Source organism: Megalopta genalis, chromosome 12 (genome assembly GCF_051020955.1).
Source record: "Megalopta genalis isolate 19385.01 chromosome 12, iyMegGena1_principal, whole genome shotgun sequence".
Taxonomy (NCBI): domain Eukaryota; kingdom Metazoa; phylum Arthropoda; class Insecta; order Hymenoptera; family Halictidae; genus Megalopta; species Megalopta genalis.
This window is the reverse complement of record NC_135024.1, coordinates 10,831,027-10,838,205: the sequence shown is the minus strand read 5'-3', so window position 1 is coordinate 10,838,205 and position 7,179 is coordinate 10,831,027.

Below are 7,179 nucleotides of genomic sequence, written 5' to 3'. Positions count from 1 at the left end.
CAAATGACCTCAGCTACCCCTCATTTTCGGTTGTTAAAATAATTGTGGAACACCCTGTATAATTATGTACACGCTGTGTACACGCTGTAATATAATGTGGAGTGGTGTGCGGCAGTATTGAATATTTTCAGGGGCAATTAGGAAATAGTTGTCGAGAATAGATCATTCACGTTGCAGTCCTAACGTTCCGAGAAGAAGATGGCATCATTATAATGGATCCAACGATACGAGGCAGTAAATGTAAACTAGTGCGTGTGAATTATGCAAAATGACGAGTCTATTGGACATAAAAGGCACAGTGGCATTGTGTCGAGATAGAAACGAAATACGAAATTTGAACTAGTTTTGCAAGATAATTATGGTTACTCTTCCCTGTGTTATAATTGGTTGAATGCTGTTTTAGTGCCGTTAACCACTTGCACTATAATAACGTGTTAAACACGAGATGATTTCATATACATAATCCACTAATTATTAGTATTATTAATTTCTTCTAAATCGGAACAAAATTTGATTCTTTTGTTGTCAAAATCTAAGAATGAAAGTAAACAAAAAAGTTCAGGAATCAAGAATTAGGAAAATATTACTATGTTCGAATGAGTGCTAATTAATGTAGCTGTGAAACAAATCGTAGTGCCAAGGGTTAATAATATCTCGTTAATGAAAAAAAGAAATCGAGTAAAGACATTGAATCTCGTTTATGTTATTATTGTTTGTATGAATATGTTCGTTCGGCCTTCGTTCGTTTCGCATGTGTTAAAACATTGTAGTAAAGTTTACGTTTCATTATAATTTCGGATTTTAATAAAAACCAGATGAAAATAAAGATTTATTCTACAGAATGTGTGTGACATAGACTCCGCCACTATTAAAAAATTACGAACTTTTGGAAAAATGTTCCTAAACGCAGGGCACATTTTCTTATTATCTTGCCCCATAAGTTTGAATCGACTTAAACTATTTGACTGCTCATCTTGCAGATCTTTATGCGTTTATGGCAAGAGCAGTTTTTAAAACTGCAAAAAAGCACATAAATTAACAAAGCCCACTTATTTTATTTTTGATTAATCTTTCAGTCGACAAAGGAAGCTTTTCTTTAGTTCCAATTTTTGTAAAATGATGTATAAAAATGAGAATATCCACGAAGATTCGCAGTCCACCCATTACATACTTATCAGAAAACTGCAGAGTTTCATGCAAAATCAAAATTGTCCACATTAGTAGCAAAGGACTGGACTTAGATTCAATAAGTTGAAAACAATGTAACAGATGTTTGGAAGTCTCTAAATGTTTTCGTTGCTTCGTATCGAATCTAATTTAAAAAATCCGCAGTCCAGTTACCATTTATATGGACTTTCAACAAAGAAAACATCTACTCAATGTTTTAACCAGTTTCTTACCTCCGCTTCTCTTCCATTGCAGTCGCGAAACTGTAGATTTTATATACTTTCTCGTGATTTTATCGGTCCCGTGGATACCGCAACTTTATTTAATTCCTTCTCGTTAAAGTTTCAAATCGAAAATGTGATGAAATGTGTTTAACTCGAATTTGTTTCTTTAATGAAATTCCTTTCGTTGCAATTTCTATGAACAGAAATAATGACATGACATTTATAAATCATAACATTAATAATTCGACAGTTATACATTTTTCAGTTATACAAATCTTAGAAATGTTAGAAGTGGGACGAGTAATTTTGCTACGAGAAATCATTTGATTAAAATATGAATATGCATATCAACAATATTGTACAGCCGTTATAGCACTAGTTAATAAAAATCGACGATAGATATTTATATCAGTATGTCCCTAATCTTAAAAAAATATATACAGCAATATAAACAAGGGGGAGAAAACTGAAAGTCGTATCGATCGACTTGTATTTTAGCAAAAATGATATCGGTTACTTTATTTTTATTAAGAATAACATTACTAGAGAAAAATAAACTGTGTTTTTGATACTTCAAAGTTGTTGGATAATAATTAGTACAAGTTATTTTATGATCATGTATTATAAATTCCTACACTTTGATGTTGTTCTTACTTTGTTGCAACTAAATATTATTTATTATTGCAAAAGTCATCAAATAACTTCCCATATGAAATTCAAACTTGCAGTTAGAATACGAATGTCATAAATGTACTTGTTATCAATATTGTATCAAAAGCATTAATTTATTTATCGTAAAATTCTACAAACGATAGTCAAAAAGTGCTGCGTGCAACAATTTTTTCTTCAAATATTTTTCATGTATGCGATAAATTGTACAAACTGTTTCGTTTAAAATGTGTTATTTTTGTCATGGAACATTATATTTTATTCCTGCTGTGCAACATCTGGAAATTGAAATGACCGACTTTACTAAATTTCTTGTATATTAAATGAGTCGTCTCATATTTTGAAATAATTTCCAAATATTAACGTAGATCGTTGAAAAAAGAAACAGAAAATTTCGTTTCTCGTTACTTTTTCTGAATAAAAGGTAACTGTGGCTTTAAATAAAATTGTAGATATAATTTCGATTACTATAAAAGTGGCTAAGATAAATACAAAAATAATGCAATGAAATACCCTGTACATTTACATGATCATTTAATAGACAATTTAATGAAACGTATTAGTGAAACTTTATTACACTCGACGTTCCAACAATTTACGAGCGTGTGTATCATAATTCGATTAATGTCACTTTTATTTATAAAAAGAGGTTAGTAACACTACTTTGTCATTAATTAAATGCAGTAGATCTTGTTGACATTGTACAGTGCTTTAATATGGACCCAGTGTGTCCGCAAACGTTGATCAATATCTGTTGCGTTTGCGTGTAAGTCGGCTGAAATGCCGCAAAAATCCCGCGTAATTCGAATCGTCGTTACTTCCGCTTACACCGAATATGTAAACCGCTTACATGCGCGAAATCGCGTTAGTTACTGTTTAAAATATATTAAATGACACCAATCTACATATAATTCGTGTATATAATATATTAGGTAAGTACAAATGTTCGCACTTTTGATTTCAATAGTTGATATCTTTTAAAAAACCTAGAGATACGATTGCTCTGTCGACATTGAGTTTCTCATCAACTTTTTCAGTTAAATTATGAGATTGTTTTACAATAAATCAAGCACAGTATCATTAGACTACGGATCTTCATGCAAAATAAACATTGTCTAAGTTAATCGTAAGGAACATAAGTTAGCTGAAAATATCTTCGTTCTTTTAACAATTGCAATAAGTTGAAAATAATGTAACAACATCCTTGGATTCTTCTTTTCTCTTTTCTCTTTTCTCTTTTCTCTTTTCTCCCTTCTCCCTTTTTTTCACATTTGATAAATTGAAGTATCGGAGTAGGAAGCGACGAATTCTTCTAATGTTGCTACAGTTTTGTAATTTACGTATTCATATTTGTCATCAATACATAAAACCTGCAGGTCTAATCGTCATCTGATGAAACAAATTTCTCCCTAATTCGAGCTCGGATTGCACACAAAAATGAACAATTTGGGAAGAGGAGATACGATTATTTCGATCCTTGCGGTTCGTTTTTATAGTTATCGATTGTCAACAATTATAAAAACAAGATGCAAGGCTCGAATAATCGTATTTTCTCTTCTCAAATTGTCCATTTCTGTGCGCAATCTGAGCGCGAATTAGGGAGAAATTACTGTACAAGACGTCAAAAGCACACTGATAGAACTTAATAATTATTTTGATTTCATTTTCATCATAAGAAATCTTTTGGTTAACGGAAGAAATTTCATTTTAGCTTTAGTTTTCATAAAATGAAATGCAAAAATGGATATTTTCATAAAGATCGGCAGTCTAGCGGCAAATGCTTAAACCGTCGTTTCGCAAACCATTTTGTTACTGTACACAAAGTGTTGTTTGTACAATTTTGACGAACATTCTGAATCTCGTTGAAAAGAAATGAATCTCGTTCGCTTATTTTCAAAATAACAGTTGAATCTCACACTTTCACCAAATATGAAGTTAGCAGAAGCAACATCGAATATCACTTGCAAATAGATTATTTATTGTTAAGTGTGTTGGAATGTTTACACTGGCCCAATAAAAGTAGTAATATCGTTCGACAAATTAACTGTTTTGATGTTTATAATTTGGTATAGTGTATATGTACACACTATATACACATCTATCATTTGCGTTGTATACGTTGTAATAATTACAATTGTCCAGAAAATATTATAAAAAGTACACAGGTTCTACAAAACTGTGTCAAATCTCTGTCGAGTTTACGATAATACGTGTGAAGCTCGTATTGATACGCAGATTGCGGATCTTCGTGCAAAATTATCCGAGTCAATTGTAAGAAACATAAATTAGACGAAAATATATTTCGTCGTTTAATAGGTCCTAACAAGTTGAAAATAATTCTTTCAACGTCTTTACAGTTTTGTATTTGTCCCATTCATATTTGTCATAAATGCATAAAATCCACGGCGAATTGATGTACAGTCATGGATGTATGCTAAACCCTTTTTTTTCTTTAATGCAACAACAGAACATGCGAATCTTGATAAGATTAATTCGCGTTCTCCACGATTTAAGATTCCTAAAACTTTGATAATTCGAAATGTTTGCAGGAAGAATTGTAGCTTGCGTGCAGAGATACAACATACCCAATTCAAGAAACTGCGTCGTAATCATGCTCCATGTGACCCAGTAACCAATTCCCGCCTAGGAGTACTGCCGGTTGAACAAATATAGTTTTTCCAATCTCAGGCACCCATTCGACACCCAGACCCAGCCATAAATACGCCGAACATGAAATAACATACCAACGTTCGTCTTCGTGAAAAGACGATTCGCTATTAACATTTACCACGATTTAAAAACGATCCTATCTGCAAATTTTTTACAACTGTTACATTAAATGTTCATCCTTGTTCAGCCAAATACAAGCGAGAACCCGGAGTCGTCGTTAGTTTCAAGCGATAACAGACGTTCTACCCCCATTTTCAACCTCTTGCTCTATAATATCGTGTCAGACACATTGCGAAGATTTCGAACATTGTCCATTAAATGTGGATATTGTTCAGAAATAAAAATCAAATTCTACTCCTTTATTATCAATAATTAAATACCAAAGTAAAAATTGTCATACAAACAAATAAATTACCTTTATCGTGTACGAACTTATTTGTGACGAAGAAGCACTAATAAGACATCGTAGGGCAAATGGTTAACGAAAATTTATCGTTTTTCGAACGATTTCGATGATTTAAAAACCTAAACCAGCCTTAGTGGTGACTCGGTTTTTTGATTAATCCTCACGCGGAACCTGAAGTAATGTTCTAATATTCGTCTTTATGTTGATGATTCACGATTAATATGTCCCATGATTAAAAAGCGACCCTATTGCTATCGGCCAATTTTTTATAATTATTAGTTTAAATATTCGTCCTTATTCAAAGAAAAATAGAAGTGAGAACCTGCGCTTGTTTTCAAGCGAAAACAGTCGTTTCCAGCGTTTCTAAGCGAAATTTGACGTTCCTTTCCGTGATTCGGATGATTCGGGAATCTAAATCAAATTCAGTAGCGTCATGTTTTGATTTGACATAACTATGATACACTCTGTCTAGCAAAATTTAAAGCGGACACTAGTTTCTCAAATATTCGAATTTGTTTACCTCGCGGATACGGGTACTCGACGATAGCTGTCCTAAAATCTATAAAGCTGACTTTAAGGAGATATATCACTTTTATATCTCGCAGCGAACATTTCGGATGATGAAACCAAATAGGACACCGAAAAACAATTTTATGAACTTTAACATTTAACAGTTCCTTTAACCTTTTGCCATATAATATCGTGTCGGACTCGTCATGAAGATTTTTAACATGATCTACTAAATATGTACGCGCGTTATTCGCAACTTTGAAATCGAAATTACATTCTTCTCATCTATCATTGATATTTAAACATCGATGTAACGATTGCCATATAATAGATATAATATTTCTGACTGCTGTCGAAATTTATTAGCAACGAACAAATGCTAACCAACGGGGCTGTAAAATAAATCGTAGTGCAAGGAGGGTTAAGTGTGAAAAGTTTTATAAAAGCAACAAATTAACAGATTTAAAAAGAAGTAGTAAAAGTTGAAAGTCATGGTGCATAATAATACCCTCGATTATGAAGGGAAGACAACGGATATTTTTGAGATATTGCAAGTAAAAATGATATTAAGTTAAAAAACATAATAAATCGATGCGTGACTTCGTAGTTACAACACAAGCCACAGAATGTTAACAAAAAAGGACTCCAACGAAAGGCAAATGAGAACGTCCCTTGACTGGGGATGCATGTAAAGAATGTGTCTGGCATTCTGAATACCATTGTCGTGGAAAAGTACATTATGTCAAGAATAAAATATTCGCATTGCTTCAAATTGTATTAGTGAAATCTCAGTAAGCAGAACTGAAATTAGTGAAATCTCAGTCGCTCGCTAAAATATTAGGTCATCTTACAAAATGGAATAACGTTTTAAAAATTAATCTAAATGACCTGACTTAATTTTAGGTGCTGGAGTAATTAGTTTACTATTTAGATAATGACCAAACAAATTTTTTCAAACATGATTGTAATTATTATTATTGTAGTTTTCAATGTAACAATCATAACAAATTATTATAACTGTTCGAAATGACAAAAATAATGATAGTTCTTTAACTTTTTTATCAGATCCTAAAAGGGAAGCTTAAATAATGTGTTTTGTAAGTCTCTGTAATTTATGTAATCAGCTAAGATTATTACGAGCTATATAAATAACTAAAAATCGTGAAAATCGTAGATTTTATCTTATTTTCGTTATTTCAATCAAACACAATTTTTGTAAAACTTTGATTAGACATTGCCTAGTAAGCTAATCCCTCTAACATCTAAAAATTTCAAGTCATTTGGTCCAATTTTTAAAAAGTTATTCCGTTTTAAAAGGTGTCCGAATATTTAAATAAATGGCTGTATCTACGAATAAGTCACATTAAAGTGTTATAACGTGGACTTGTGCTGTCTTGGAATTCATAGCTATCACATATCTCTTACTAGTTAAACGTGTGATCGATAGAGTGTCGCAGATTGTACAGTACGACAACCATGACCCTGCACCATTGAACACTATTATTCTATCCAGCACAAAGGCCATAGTAGTGT